At 36.5% G+C, this 16,354-nt stretch overlaps 1 protein-coding gene across 1 annotated transcript in view; it reads left to right on the top strand.

Moving 5' to 3' along the window:
• Nucleotides 1-16,354, top strand: part of FCHSD2 (FCH and double SH3 domains 2) — a 187,898-nt gene that overhangs the window by 99,968 nt on the left and 71,576 nt on the right. The window lies entirely within an intron of this gene.

Raw genomic sequence — 16,354 nt, 5'->3', positions numbered from 1 at the left:
GGAAGGGGGGGCCCGCAGGTGGTTGGTGGGCTGGCCCTGTCCCCTGGTCAAACTCCCAGTCGAACTCCCAGTCAGGGGAACAATTTGCATATTAGCTTTCTATTATATAGTACAGGTTTCACTTAAGATTATGATTGTCTGTATCCTTTTACTATTAAATCAAAGCTGTTAACTGTATTTTTCCTTTTTGAATACTTTAAAATGAACATTATATTAGTTTAAGCAAAAACAAAATCTTTATGATTCTTTAAATTGAATCTACAGCCAAAAAAGTTCTCTTACTTAAAATCCTATGTATGGCCTTTGATAAACCAGGAAAGAAAGGTACAGTATTATTTTAGGTATTTGCTCTCTGCCCAAAAAAAAAAAAAAAAAAAGGTTAATGGGCCCAGTCTGCTCTCATGCATGTATGTATTTGATCAGCATTTGGGTAGGTTTTGCTTCAGATTATTCATTCCATGAAATGTTATAGAGTACTAAGTGATAAAAATAGAGGCAGTTCTTATTCCTAAAAAAATAAGAAAGTATATCTTAATTTTCATGTTGTGCATGTTAATTCATTTTCTTTCTCATGCTAATTCTGTCGTCTGCAGTATTGGAAAACTCCCATTAATCATGCTGTTAGCCTCTTAGTAAGTTTCTGTCATTGAAGTGACAGTGGAGTGGCTGGCCCTTTAGTGCCTTTCTTGAAAATGTCTAGTTTTTGAATTGTTGTTAAGGTTATAATGCCCTAGCTTCATGGTCAGCAAACCGTGGCTCGCGAGCCACATGCGGCTCTTTGGCCGCTTGAGTGTGGCTCTTCCACAAAATACCACCGCCTGGGTGAGTCTATTTTGAAGAAGTGGCGTTAGGAGAAGTTTAAGTTTCAAAAATTTGGCTCTCAAAAGAAATTTCAATCATTGCACTGTTGATATTTGGCTCTGTTGACTAATGTGTTTGCCGACCACTGCCCTAGCTAGAATCTTTTTTAAAAAATTTATGTGAATAGCTTGGATGCCCAAGATTTGATTCATTAATTTAATCATACACATTTAATATTCGTTTATAGTATGGTAGCTACTGAACTAGACTTTGGGAAGAAGCAAAGATGAGTAAGACACTCTCCTTATCCTCAAAGAGCTCAGTCTGGTAAGAGAGAGATAGAAATGATTACCAATTAGAATAATAAAATCACTTACAGCTAGAGGACCTTGGTTAGTAATAATAATAGCCATCTTTCTTTATATAATGCTTGATGTCACCCCGGAATTATCTTAATCACTTTAGGCATATTATCCTTTCTCGTTTTCCTGATTAGAGTTCATAATACATTATTTAAATAACACTCTAGCTTATAAGTGAAATGAAATGAAATCCCAACTCTAGATGAACTCAGATAACCTCTTTGTATCTGCCTCTAAGTAGCTAAATACTACTGAAGAAGATCTTTTGACAACCGATTCATGATCATAAATTAATGTGGAACGCGTCTCAAATGGACCCTTAACACTGCTCAGATTTCCTACTATATTTCCCTAGTTAACTTTCCCTCCTATTTTTAACAGTTATTTCAACTTTTTTCCTTCTCTTCAAACCTCAAACTTACCCTTTCTTTCACATGTAGCATGTGGTCTTTCTTCCTAATCTATAATAATAAAAGCGTAATATGTTAATTAGACCAGACAGCCAAACGACCTTCTAGATGTCATTCCAGATGTCCTTCCAGATGAAGCCTTGGCGGCAGGGGTCCAAAGCAGAGGCAGTTAGGGGCGATCAGGCAGGCAGGCAAAGTGGTTAGGGGCAATCAGGCAGGCAGGCAGAGTGGTTAGGGGCAATCAGGCAGGCAGGTAGAAGAGTGGTTAGGAGCCAGCAGTCATGAATTGTGAGAGGGATGTCCGACTGGCAGTTTAAACCCAATCCTCCCTGCAGGATTGGGCCTAAACTGGCAGTCAGACATCCCCCAAGGGGTCCTGGATTGCGAGAGTGTGCAGCCCGAGCTGAGGGACACCCTCCCCGTGCACGAATTTCGTGCACCAGGACTCTAGTTTACAGAGAAACTAAAAGCCATTAAAGGAAGAACTCTATTATTGTCTCATTACCTGCCTCCATCTGTGTTCAAGACTCCAAAGAGTCACAATATCAGTTATTCCTTTTTTTCAAAGATGATCTTTTGGATAATATCTCGTCCCCTCTTGCCCTCTCAGAATAAAAACAATTGATAATTCTATTTTCTCCTTATCTTTCTTTATTTTTAGGTTAACAGTTGATGAGAATTTAGTGATGATGGCCCTCATAAGGTCTGTCTTTTGTGTTGCACTTCCCTAATCTGGATTAATTGCCCTCCTGTGTCCAATGCAATGCAATTATTCTCAGGTCTTCCTTTGCCTCTTTCCTCTGTTGGCTCTTCAGTTTTCTGTATCACGTGTCTTCTTTTCTCTTGGTTTACTCTATTTTGGGGAATATCTCCTCCAGTACCTTCTTGAGAGAGTGAACATGAGAGCTAAGTTTTTGAGATACTATGTTAATGAAAATGTAATTATTTTCTGCTAATACTTGGGTATAGAATTAAAGATTGAAAACCATTTTTATTCAGATATTTAAGTCAATACTCTGTTGTTTTCTCTTTTACTCTAAAAAATTATTAAAGACCCAAAGAGTTATTGATAGTTACTATGTTAGAAATTTAAACTGAGAAAATTTTAGGACATGAGAATACATAAGTGCAAATAGACTAATTGCATTATCACGTGTTCTCAAGCCCTTTGGAAAACTATCATGTAGTTCTGAGTGAATGGGGATGGAAAAGACAGGTAATGTCTTAATATTATTATGCAAGTAATTTTGCCCTTACAAGACCCTTAACAGAGTCTCAGAGTCCCCTCAGTGGTCCCTTGATTTTACCTTCGCTTAAAAGAAACTCTTAGACTAAAATTGAAGGTCTGTAATTGAATGGAATGCTTAGGTTTCAGTAATTATACTTGTTAGGGACTGTCTAAATGGATGAGATACTTTAGGATGTAGAGATGAAGCAGATGCAGCTTCTTCCCTCAAAGAGCTTAGTCTTCTTAGAGAGAAACAGCATTTACAGACCAAGTTGAAACAGAGTAGAAAGTGATGTGACATGCTCTGTCTCAGTAGTGAACTAAACTGAACTGACCGTGGCAATTCATAAACTGAGTTTATAATTCCATAAAGCATGCTTGGCTACTTGTGATTCTCTTGACACAAGTAAGTATTAGGAAAAATTAACAGCAAATTTACCAAAGTACTTTAGATCAAAGGTAAGAACGCATTGTAAGTGAGAGGTGTGCCTTTCTCCCTAACCACAATTTACTCTCTTTAGCCTCAGCCCCAAATTTCTGGCTCAGCCTTCTTATATCTTGGAAATTCTTTTTATTACAGCCTTTCTTTACCTTCATCTAGAGTGTATTTTATTTTTTTATTATTTTTTTTATCCTTACCAAGGATACGTTTATTTGATTTTACATTACGATTCATTAACAGTAGCAAAATTACAGTTATGAAGTAGCAACGAAAATAATTTTATGGTTGGGGGTCACCACAACATGAGGAACTGTATTAAAAGGTCGCGGCATTAGAAAGGTTGAGAACCACTGGTGTAGATACATGCATACAAGTCCTTTGATTGATCTCTTACCTCCCACCTCCACCCTCCCCTGCCTTCCCTCTGAAGTTTTTGACAGTCTGATTGATGCTTCTATGTCTCTGGCTCTATTTTTGTTCATAAATTTATGTTGTTCATTAAATTCCACAAATGAGTGAGATCATGTGATATTTATCTTTCTCCGACTGGATTATTTTACTTAGCATAATGCTCTCCATGTCCATCCATGCTGTTGCAAATGGTAAATGTTCTTTCTTTTTATAGCAGCACTAGAGGCCCGATGCACAAAATTCATGCAAGAGTAGGACTTCCTTCCCCTGGCTGCCAACACCGGCTTCTCTCGGGACCCGGGCTTCCCTTGCAGTCCCAGCTTCATCCTGAAGGACTAATTAGCATATTACGCTTTTATTATTATAGATAGTATTCCATTGTGTAGATGTACCACAGTTTTTTAATCCACTCATCTGCTGTTAGGCACTTAAGCTGTTTCCAGATCTTAGCTATTGTAAATTGTGCTGCTATGAACATAAGGGTGCATATGTCCTTTCTGATTGGTATTTTTTATTTCTTGGGATATATTCCTAGGAGTGGGATTACTGGGTCAAATGGAAGTTCCATTTTTAGTTTTTTGAGGAAACTCCATACTGTTCTCCACACTGGCTGCCCCAGTCTGCATTCCCACCAGCAGTGCACGAGGTTTCCTTTTTCTCCACATCCTCGCCAGCACTTGTCCTTTGTTGATTTGTTGATGATAGCCATTCTGACAGATGTGAGATGGTATCTCATTGTCATTTTGATTTGCATCTCTCAGATGATTAGTGACTTTGAGCATGTTTTCATATGTCTCTTGGCCTTCTGTATGGCCACTTTCGAGAAGTGTCTAAGTCCTTTGCCCATTTTTTTTATTGGATTGTTTATCTTCCTTTTGTTAAGATGTGCGAGTTCCCTATAAATTTTGGATATTAAGCCTTTATCGATATAACTGGCAAATATGTTCTTCCATGCAGTGGGATTTCTTGTTTGTTTTTTTTATGGTCTCTTTCGCTGTCCAGGAACTTTTCATTTTGATGTAGTCCCATAGATTTATTTTCTCCTTAGTTTCCGTTGCCCTAGGAGCTTTATCAGTAAAGATATGCTAGGACATATGTCTGCTATTTTGCTGCCTATGGCTTCTTCTAAGATTTTTATGGCTTCCCGTTTTACGTTTAAGTCCTTTATCCATTTTGAGTTTATTTTTGTGTATGGTGAAGGTAGTGGTCTAGTTTTATAGTTTGCATGTATCTGTCCAATTTTCTCAGCACCCTTTATTGAAGAGACTGTCTTGATTCCATTGTATGCTCTTACCTTATTGGCTTGGGTCGATTTCTGGGTTCTCTGTTCTGTTCCATTTCTAGGTCTATATGTATGTTCTTGTGCCAGTACCAGGCAATTTTGAGAACAGTGGCTTTGTAATATAGCTTGATATCTGGTATTGTGATCCCTCCAACTTTGTTCTTCTTTCTCAAGATTACTGCGTCTACTTGGGGTCTTTTTTTGTTCCATATGAATTTTTGGAGAGTTTGTTCTAGGTCTGTGAAATATGCCGTTGGTATTTTAATGGGGATTGCATTAAATCTATAGTTTGCTTTGGGTAGTATGGACATTTTAATGATGTTGATTCTACCAATCCATGAACACGGTATAGTCTTCATTTGTTTATGTCTTCCTCTATCTCTTTTTTCAATGTCCTGTAGTTTTCGAGTACAGGTCTTTTACCTCCTTAGTTAAGTTTATTCCTAGGTGTCTTAATTTTTTTGGTGCAATGGTAAATGGGATTGTGTTTGTTGTTTCTCTTTCTGTGAGTTCCTTATTGGTGTATAAAAAAACCCCATAGCTTTCTGTGTGTTAATTTTGTATCCTGCTATGTTGCCAAATTCACTTATTAAATCTAGTGGTTTTTTGATGGAGTCTTTAGGGTTTTCTATGTACAATATCATGTCATCTGCGAATAATGATAGTTTTACTTCTTCTTTTCCAATTTGATGCCTTTTATTTCTTCTTGTTGTTTGATTGCTAAGGCTAGCACTTCCAGTATTATGTTGAACAGGAGTGGTGAGAGTGGGCATCCCTGTCTTGTTCCTGTTCTTAGGGGAAATGGGTTTAGTTTTTGCCCATTGAGTATGATATTGGCTGTAGGTTTGTCATATAAGGCTTTTATTATATTGAGGAATGATCCCTTTATTCCCACTTTGCTGAGAGTTTTTATCAAGAAAGGGTTTCAGATTTTTTCAAATGCTTATTTTTCATCAATTGATATGATTATGTGATTTTTATCTCTCAATTTGTTTATGTGATATATCACATTTATTGATTTGCGGATATTGCACCATCCTTGCATCCCAGGAATAAATCCCATTTGGTCATGGTGTATGATGACACCAAACAAAACAAAACAAAAAACCATCCCTGGAAACTTAGAATCAAAGGAACTTGAATTACAGTTCTGCCTCTACCAGTCAACATTTGATTTACATAACCTGTCTGGATCTCACTTGAACCAGTGTCTGACATACAGTATTAAAGACTTTTATTGCTCATTTCAGTAAACACACTGAAGGCTATTGGGAGCATGTACTCTGAAGTGGCCATCTTTGCAGTATGTTAAAACCAGGCCCACCTTGTGTGGAGATTCATCATTTCGTGTGGCACCTGACCAACTGTAGAAACAGATCTACACTGACACTCTGCATTGCTAATCTCAGAAGGGACTGAGCCTTCCTGATGAACAAAGACTGCCGAATATATGAAGTGGAAGAGAAAGGGTAACAGTTGAACTAGATTAAAATTACTGAAGTGGGTGAAGAGTTTTGACAGAACCCTAGAGACCATCTAGTCCTGCAAATCTCAGTGAGCTCTAGTGCTCCACCTGCTCACCCTCAAGATTCTAATATGTAGAGAGACCCATGATGCACACACCAAGTACAAGGGTATTAATACTGATAAGCAGTGTCATGTTTAGGTGTGTCAGAGCAGGAAAATAACTGAGAAACTGACTAGTCCAGTGCTCTTATTTCCAAAGATGGAAACAAGTCAGTTATATTTATACACTAAAATGTTTTTATTATTTTGCTCCAGAATTTATGTCCCCCAAATAAAGCTACTCTCCTACCTAACCATCCAAACCTACAGCCATCCAAATCAGGAAATCAACATCAGTGCAACACTACCATCCAGTCCATAGGCACAATCCAAATTTTACCAGCTGTTCAAACATTCTCTCTCTCTCTCTCTCTCTCTCTCTCTCTCTCTCTCTCTCTCTCTTTATTTTATTGATTTCAGAGAGGAAAGGAGATAGAGATAGAAACATCAATGATGAGAGAGAATCATTGATTGGCTGCCTCCTGCACGCCCCCTACTGGAGATCGAGCCTACAACCCAGGCATGTACCGTTGACCAGAATCGAACCTGGGACCCTTTAGTCTTCAGGCCAATGTTCTATCCACTGGGCCAAACCGGCTTGGGCACATTACCTTTTTTATCAGTTACAGTTGACATACAATATTGTATTGATTTTGTGTGTACAATATAGTGATTACACATTTATGTAACTTATAAAGTGATTACCCCAGTAAATCTAGTACCCATCCAACGCCATACATTTCTGATTGGAGATCCTGTCCAGGAACATTTAGTTGTCATTTCTCTTTAGACTCCTTCAGTCTGAAAGAGATTTTCCATTTTTTCCTGTCTTTCATGACTGACAGTTTTAAAGAGCCTTTGCTGTAGGCTATCCCTCAGGCTGGGTTTGTGCAATATTGCTACATGTCCAATCTCAGGTCATGCATTCTTGGCAGATACCTCAGAAATGACGCTGTGCTCTTCTCAGTACATTGTATCAAGAGGCACATGATGTCAATTTGTCCTGCCACTGGTGATGTTAATCTTAGTCAATTTTGTGTATAATAGGTTTTTTCCACTGTAAAGTCATCATTCTTTCTTATGCAATAGTAAGTATTTGGGGGAGGGGAGACTATGAGAATATCTTGTTCCTCATCAAACCTTCCCAGCCTTAGCATACTTGGATGAAATTCTTTATGATGGCTGCCAAATCATGAAATATTTTCATCATTTCTTCTACATTTATTAGTTGTCATCTGTGGTTATGTTTATTGCACTTATTACAACCGGACATTATATTTAAGAGCAGGGGTTTGGGTCTGTTGGTTTTTTTTTTGTTTTGTTTCTCATGTAGTATCCCCATCACCTAGAATAATGTCAAACAAATAGTAGACTCTTTTTTAAAAAATATTTTTATTGATTTCAGAGAGGAAGGTAGAAGGAAAGAGAGAAACATCAATGATGAGAGAGGTCATCGATCGGGCAGTCTCCTGCACGCCCCACACTGGGGATTGAGCCTGCAACCTGGGCATGTGCCCTGACCAGGAATCGAACCATGTGACCTCCTGGTTCATAGGTCAACGCTCAACCACTGAGCCATGCCGGCTGGGCCACATAGTAGAGTCTTGATAAACATTTGTTGAATGATTTTTTGTGCCTTCATGTCTGATACATTGATGTGGGTGATATATTAGTGATATCTGTTTTATATAGCTATAAATTAGATAGATGTTTTGCTTGTTTTACAAGGAAATTAGTGTCAAATAAACTGTTATCTGGCTTTAAGAGAGAAAGTTCACTTTCAGATTATAAATGTTTCAGAAAACAGAATTAGAGATTAAAGACATTTTGAAAAAGAACCTATTAGTGGAATTGATGGGAGTATGCTCATCACCAGCTATGTTTCTGAGGTCTGGAGTTCACCTTACAGTCTTAGTTTCCAATGCTTGGCAGACCCTCTCAAGACCATTTCTCAAAGAGTGTCCTTCTTCCCCAACTCTAACCTTTCTTTCTGACTCAAGACTGTTAGGCATCTTAAGTTTTCTGGCATATTTTATTTTATTAATATCTAATACCATATTTATTTAAATTTCTACTGGAGTACAGTAACTTCATAAGTTCCTCTTATTCTTTCTACTTCCAATAACAAAATTTTTGAAAGTTGAAGTGTATTAAAACTAGTAGAGAAGTAGTTCTATTTCTTTCAGGGTAAGCTAAGGCTCTTGAGAGGGTGAGCTATTGGGCTTAAGAAAAAGCAGATAATGCCATCAAAAAAACCTTCCTGCCCTAGCTGGTTTGGCTCAGTGAATAGAGCATCAGCCTGTGGACTGCAGGGTCCCAGGTTTGATTCCACTCAAGAGCACATGCCTGGGTTGGAGGCTGGGTCCCCAATGGAGGGCGTGCAGGAGGCAGCCAATCAGTGGTTCTCTCTTCTCATTGTTGTTTCTATCTCTCTCTCCCTTTTCCTTCCCTCTGAAATCAATAAATATACATACATACATATATATATATATATATATATATATATATATATATATATATATATATATAAAGAAAGCCTTCCTAGGACTAATACTATGTTTTTTTCATGAATTATGTAAGTGGTTGGCATATAGTATGTATACTTTAAATATTCACTTCTCTTTCCACCTTTCCTGCTCTTCCACTAATTAACACAATTTAATGTCTTGTTTATATTAATAAACTCCTATGTATCTTAACCAAATTTTTCTTACCAAAATAGTAAAAGTTGGTGACCACAACTAAACAAAAGGTATGCAATTGTTTTTGCTCTAAAAATACTGAAGGCTAATATTAGATTAGTGTTTTCCCTTACAGACCTCATATTTTTCTGGTGTTAAAATAGAGAAGAGAGAGTTATTTCACCTGAGTGATCAAGCAAGACCAATATAAATGAAAGCCAGAGGGAGTTTCCAGGCATTAAATTCATGGGTGCTCTCCCTCCCTAATTTTATCTTCATTTGATAAGACCAGGAGACATACCGAAGATTTGGGGATTTTTATTTTTATTTTTTTGGTTCCTACCAAAAATAAACATGTGCCTGTTGAGAGGGCCAACAGTGTGTGGATTCTGAAAGTTATCTTTTAAGTGAAAGAAAGAGTATGTTTGTTATACTATTCTTGTCAACTAGAATTTCCCTAAGCTTTATGGGGTAAGAACTTTATCTCCTACATTGAACTCTGGCCTCATTTCCTCTGCAAGTATGATTGATTTCAGCCAGGTATTAAGAACTAATAAACAATCTCTGAAAAGCCAAATTTCAAATCAGTGGGAAAATAACAGATTTTAAAGGCAATGATGTTGAGGCTCTCTAGAAAAAGAAAAAATTTGATCCCTACATAATATTAGGCCAAGTTATAGATTTGTGAAAGATACATGTAATAGAGAAAAACATGAAAAAATACGTATCTGATCTTAGTATGGGAGGAGATTTTTAAGTATTCTAGCAAAGGCAAACACTGTGAGAATATGGTGAGAGATATGACAATCCCAAATTTTAAAAATGTATAATACAATAATAACAACAGCTAGCATTTATTAAACTATGTATCAAGCCTTGTAGAAAGTGCTTTACATATAACTCAAAGTGCCAAGATTGAGAAACTTTGCCCTAGAACTGCATAACCTATAATCCTTTTCTGCTTTTCATGTTATCACAGGCAATAGTATCCACCTGATGTTTTGCCATGGTATAGTGAGCACTACCAGCTTCCCAGTCTGCAACATCTGTTTTCTCACTTTTTGCTACTCAACTGCTTAGCAGATGCCACCTATATTATTTTTTGTTGTTGTTATAGCAACATCCCGCTGTAAGATACTTATTTTGATAATAATTCTGTATTAATTAGAATAAAGGCTAAACAACTTTACAAAGGGAAAAGATGGCTTGCTTTAAGTCAAGTCATAGGTGAACTTTTGGCACTAAGGGGCAGAGTGCAATAATGACAAGTTCTAAAAGAGTTGTTGAATTTCATGTAAACACCATTGGGCAAAGTCTAATGACTGAGTATTCATTATAATCAATATTTTCCCATGCTGAAGCATTGGTTTCTATACCAGAGATAATACAAATGGTCAATAAGCACATGAAAATATATTCACCATCATTAGTCATTAGGGAAATGCTAATAAAGAGAGATACTACTTCACACCCACTATGATGGCTATAATAAAAATAAAAGGAATAGCAAAGCATATAGCATAGCCTTCTATAGCATGTTTGTAGTTGAGCCAATACTCTTTTTCTCTCATTTTAAAAAAGAAAATGTACAACATACAGAGAAACCCAAAGATAAAAAACTCTAACTTCACTATGCAGCAGCAAACCATTCTTACTGTCATTTTGGCATATCCTTCTCATCTTTTCTATGCATATATTATTACATAAACATACTTAAAAAGTGGTATCATTTTGTTTGCATAAGTACTTTTTTTTTCACATAAAATACATTGTGAACTATTCCTGCCTTTAAATATCACTTGAAAATGTGATTTTAATGGCCACATAGTATTTTATTACATTAATATGCCAACAATTTTCTTGCCCCTTTTTTCTGCTTTTATAGATCTGTAGTAAAGATTATTTCATGTAAATCTTTGTATACCCCTTTGATAACATTCTTAAGATACCTTTTTAAAATTCATCCACTGGCCGAAACCGGTTTGGCTCAGTGGATAGAGCGTCGGCCTGCGGACTCAAGGGTCCCGGGTTCGATTCCGGTCAAGGGCATGTACCTTGGTTGCGGGCACATCCCCAGTAGGGGGTGTGCAAGAGGCAGCTGATCGATGTTTCTCTCTCATTGATGTTTCTAACTCTCTATCCCTCTCTCTTCTTCTCTGTAAAAAATCAATAAAATATATATTTTTTAAAAATTCATCCACTGGTCAAAATAAAGATTTCTTTATACTTTTCATATAGACTCATTGCCTTCTAGAAAGATTATATCAATTTATACTCCTAAAATCAGTGTATAAAAGTACTATTTCCTGGCACCCTTATAAAAAATGAGTTTTATAATTAAACTAGAGGCCCGGCACACGAAATTCGTGCACAGGTAGGGTCCCTAGGCCTGGCCAGCAATCAGGGCCGATTGGGCCTTCCAGCTGCCAGCTGGGGCCTTCCTTCCCTGGCTGCTGGCTGCTGGCTGGCAACCAGGGCCTTCCTTCATTCTGTGTCACCCTCTAGTGGTCAACACACGTCATAGTGAGCAGTCGGACTCCCAGTCGGTCGAACTCCTGAGGACAATTTGCATATTAGCCTTTTGTTATATAGGATAAATATGAGCAATGATTTCGGTGAATGTGTAATAATTTATTTTTTAAATTTTTTGCTTACTAATAAGTTGAACATTTTCATTTTGTACTATTTATACAACTCTTTGACCAGTTACAAGTCGAAGAAAAGTGTGGATCATTAAAAGAACAAGATAGTTAATGCTGAGGATAGTAATGACATATTAATAGAGTTGGAGACTATATTTTATACCAAGCAAAACTGATATCCAACATAACTTGTTATCCTCTTAGATACTACTTTAGACACGGGGGATACAGTACTGTTAGCAAACATTTTTATTTCAGACCATTCATGCATTCATAAGTTAACAGATATTTACTGGGTGCCTTCTATGTGCCATTTACTGAAGACACAATAGTGAACAAGATCCGAATGGCCTCTGGCCCCCTAAGGGGTAATAAAAATAGAAAAATAGACTTATTCATTCATTAACTATTTATTACTTGCCACACATGGTACTAACCTCATTACATACATTATTTTCTTTAATAGCAAAATGATATTTAGAAACTGCATTTGGGAGACATTCATGTATCTGATCAAACCTGTTCACATCAACTGAAATACTAACATGCTTTATAAAAGGCCTTTCAGTATCAAAAGTGTGCTCATTTGTGATCAGCATAGCATGTGACCACGTACAGACAAAGTCTCATTCTATCAAATATTGTTGTGAAACTTTCAGTCTTTAGTGATGAGTTTAAAAGGCTAAGGGTGATGACAAAGCTGATTCCCACTTAGGGCTAAAATTTATTTGTCCTGCTTCTATGAAATTTGAGCTAAGAATCATCTATGTTAGACCTTAATGCCTTTTCAATTAGGCTTTGTTTGCGCTTTCTGCAGAGAGGCTATAGGACTATCACACAAAACACTAGGGGCTTTTGCCAGGAACTGAACAAGCAGTCCACAGATGTTGTTGAAGAAGCTCCCTGGAACGTTACGACTTGCTTACAGAAAGAGTCACTCACCATCTCATAGATTTCCTATAAGTTGGGTAGTTTTTTGGGTTTTTTTTAAGATTAAAATCTAACAGGAACTAGAATGTTTTTACCAAATAGGCAGCTTTAAAAAATCTGAGTAGACCTATATAACTTTTAAAGAAAATTAAATTATAATTGTAGGTATCATTAAACTTGGGAAAAGAAAATAGAATCTTAATTTTTGTCTTATAATTTTAAATGCATTAGCTAAATAGAGAGGTATTTGAGGCACAATCTATTGAAACTGTAATCTTACTAAGTAGGGGAAAAGTGTTTAGTTTTAATTTTTTTAGAAGGGGAATTACTGTCATTGCTGCTGAGAAATGAATCCTGTCTTTCTTGACCTTCCTTCCTTCCTGAATGTCCTCAGCTAATGTTTTTCTATGATTCAAATACTGCTGAGCACAGCAGAGGTTGCTGAAATTGACTTCAGTATGACTATGTGAATGTTTATAATGAGAAAAGCCAAATTCTTTCTTCACAGACTCAGTACTTGAAAGCTCTGATGCCAAAAAGTACAATTTGGCTGACTGTATTAAACTTTAAAAATATGCTGCTTTACATGTTTAGCTCAGAGGCCATTTTTTATTAAGTGTAAAGAACAAAACTTCTGTGGCTCTTACCCTTACATATTTTCTAGAAACTATTTACAATTTTAAGTCTGCTTTAAAGTACAACAGAAAAACCATTTAAAACCCTAGTAATTGATATACTAGGAAAACAAAAATAATCAAAATGATAAATTAAACTTAGGCAAGCTTTGATAAATACTGATTTCAGTAGTTAAGAACTGAACCATTCTCTTAATAAAAACTGTGACTAATATAATTCTTAAGGATTTTAAAATGCACTCCCAAGGCATCATTCCCTCCAGAAAATCTTCCTTAAACCTCCATATTTGTCTAGGTGCCTCACTTATAGCACCCTGTGTAATTAAAACCTTCATATTACATGCATATCTCCAATACTTGGCCAAATACTTTATGGTTAAGTACTCAAATACACACATATAAACACAGACTCAACTCTTAGCCTAGTTCTTGGCACAGAGTTCTCAAGAAATATTATATTGACTTGAACTATTGAATAATTTATTATTATGTTTACCACAGGGTGTTGTGTGTGTTTTTTGTCATAGTATTCCAAATCTCATAGAAAATTCAGGTGCAAAGTAATTTAGTTGTCACATGTGAATATACCATATGTCTAAGATTGTTCCTGTCAGAGGCTGTCTTGAGGCTGTAAAGGATCAGATGAGGTTCAGTGCAACCACCAATTATAGTTCAGAAGAGAGCAATGGAAACATCTAAGGGCAGCAGACTCTTTTCTTTCCATTAATGGTCCCATATGTCCAAGAAATGTATTTTAACTCTTCCCTAAAATTTTAATGTAAGGAACTTTCATATTGCCAACATCAGGGATATTACTTCCTAAACTAAAACTAAGACTACATTCTTCACGCTAAATACTTTCTGGTACTTCAATACTTTTAATATCAAAAAATGCACATAAAAGATGCCATTTAAATAAAAAGAAAAAAATGTTAACTTATTAAACTGTGTGACTTCGGCAGAATTTAACTGCTTTATAGTTCAGGTTTTTTGTCGATGTTTTTTGGATGCTGAGTTGTAGGTATGATGAGAGAATCAGTTGATAGGCAGAACCTTGTTTCTAATATATGCTTAGTTAACCGTAACTAAAACTATTTCCCTATTTTCAAGGCAAAAATTAGTCTTATTCTTTTTGTTACTCTCCTTTGATGTTTCTCCCTTTAGTTTTTTCCACTCTGGGTTTATAAATGGTAACTGCGTGATACTGAATCACATTTCCGCTTCAAGTTGTTAGAGATATTTTAGCAAATAAAAATAAGTACCTGCAAAAAATAACAAAATAACAGCCAAAGACGAGTGTGAGGAAATTCTCAGTCTAAATTGGAATGCCCAGAATTCTCCCAAAATAGAACTGTGTGCAGCAGTCCTGTTTACAGTCTGATATGCATGTTTTTATTGTTTATATATCTAAAAATCTGAACTTACATTGCAGTTTCTTCCAGCACCCTTTAGGGTTCCTCCATCAGGCCTTTGGGTCCTCCAGTTCTTTTGCTTCCAGCCATGCAACTGTGCCCATATTACTACTGTGTATCGGTCATCAGGACCACAACTAAGAAAGAGCCCCTCTTTGCTCTTTGGGTGGTATGGTTGGTTAGCAGAAATATGCTATTTAACTAAACAGCAGGAACACCCTTCTAAAGAGTCCTGAGGTAGAATAAAAAATTGGAACAGTGATGAAACTTTACCTTGAGTAATCTAGGACCCTCTTTTTCATGGGCAAAAATTACTATGGGCTCTCACTACCCTTTTTGCTTTGTTAGTATGGCATTCACTGATGTCATTTGATCTCCAAATGTTGCCACTATGTCATTTGCATTTAAGTTCAAGGTCAGTTTAAGTTTTAAGATTTATTCTCATTAACCTAGGACCATTGGAGTAAAACTGCTTGACACGTTGATTATAAACATAAGCATAGGCATAGAAATTCCATAGCAATACTTCAATACAAGGTGATTGTTCATATAATCCTGGGTTAAGTTATATTATTTAAAAATTATATCTATATGTATAAAAGCCTAATATGCTAAGTGTCCAACCGATCGGTTGACCATTTGGTTGACTGCTCGACCAGTCGCTATGACACGCACTGACCACCAGGGGGCAGATGCTCTGACTGGTATGTTAGCTTGCTGCTGGAGTCCGGCTGATCAGGATTGGGTGAGACAGGCCAGACATGCCCTGGAGCCAACCTCCTGTGGTTCCTCCCCGTCCTCTAAAATTATTCTTCTAATTAATTTACTTCCAATGTGCACAAATTTGTGCACTGGGCCTCTAGTATTAAAATAAAACCAAAAAATTTAAATTCCCACAAAATTTATGGACTATAAAGCTAATTACTTTTTCCTATACAGGGTATACGTGAGGAAAAAAAGAGATTTGCTGCTTGGGACAAGAAGCAAAAGAGATTTCCTAAAGCGGTATACTCAAGCCAGTAGATCTTAACCAAGTTTCTTGAAGTGTACTGCTTTAAGTTCATCTGGTCAAGTCAGTCACCTTTGTCACATAATTTTAACATTATACTAGAGTTTGTTAGTTATTGTTAATTCTACTGGTTTTGTTAGAAATGAAAATTGATTTTTAACAATAGGGTAAGTTGGAAAACAATGAATGGCTGAGGAACTAAAATAAATTCATGTATATTTAAAAAGTAGTCAAATTGGTGCATATTAAAATGTTCAAATGTTTTTGGAGTCTGTGAAGCTCCTTGCAAAATTCTGGAATTTCCTGAAACACAGAGATAAAACATGGTCACTAAATAAACAGCAGCAACAACAATTTCTGGAGAAAGAGAGGAATCTGCCAGAATTGCCACATTGTATTATTTTAAATGTCCAGTTATTAACGAAAAATAAGACATGCAAAGAAACTGGAAAGTTTAGCCCATACAACAGGAATAAAAGGTGTCAAAAGAAACTAACCCCAACGAATCCCATATATTGGACTTACTAGACAAAGATTTCAATT

This window comes from Cnephaeus nilssonii (assembly GCF_951640355.1).
Source record: "Cnephaeus nilssonii genome assembly, chromosome: 13".
NCBI classification, from domain to species: Eukaryota; Metazoa; Chordata; class Mammalia; order Chiroptera; family Vespertilionidae; genus Cnephaeus; species Cnephaeus nilssonii.
The sequence above is the reverse complement of the archived record's forward strand: the minus strand, read 5'-3'. Positions and strand labels throughout refer to the sequence as shown.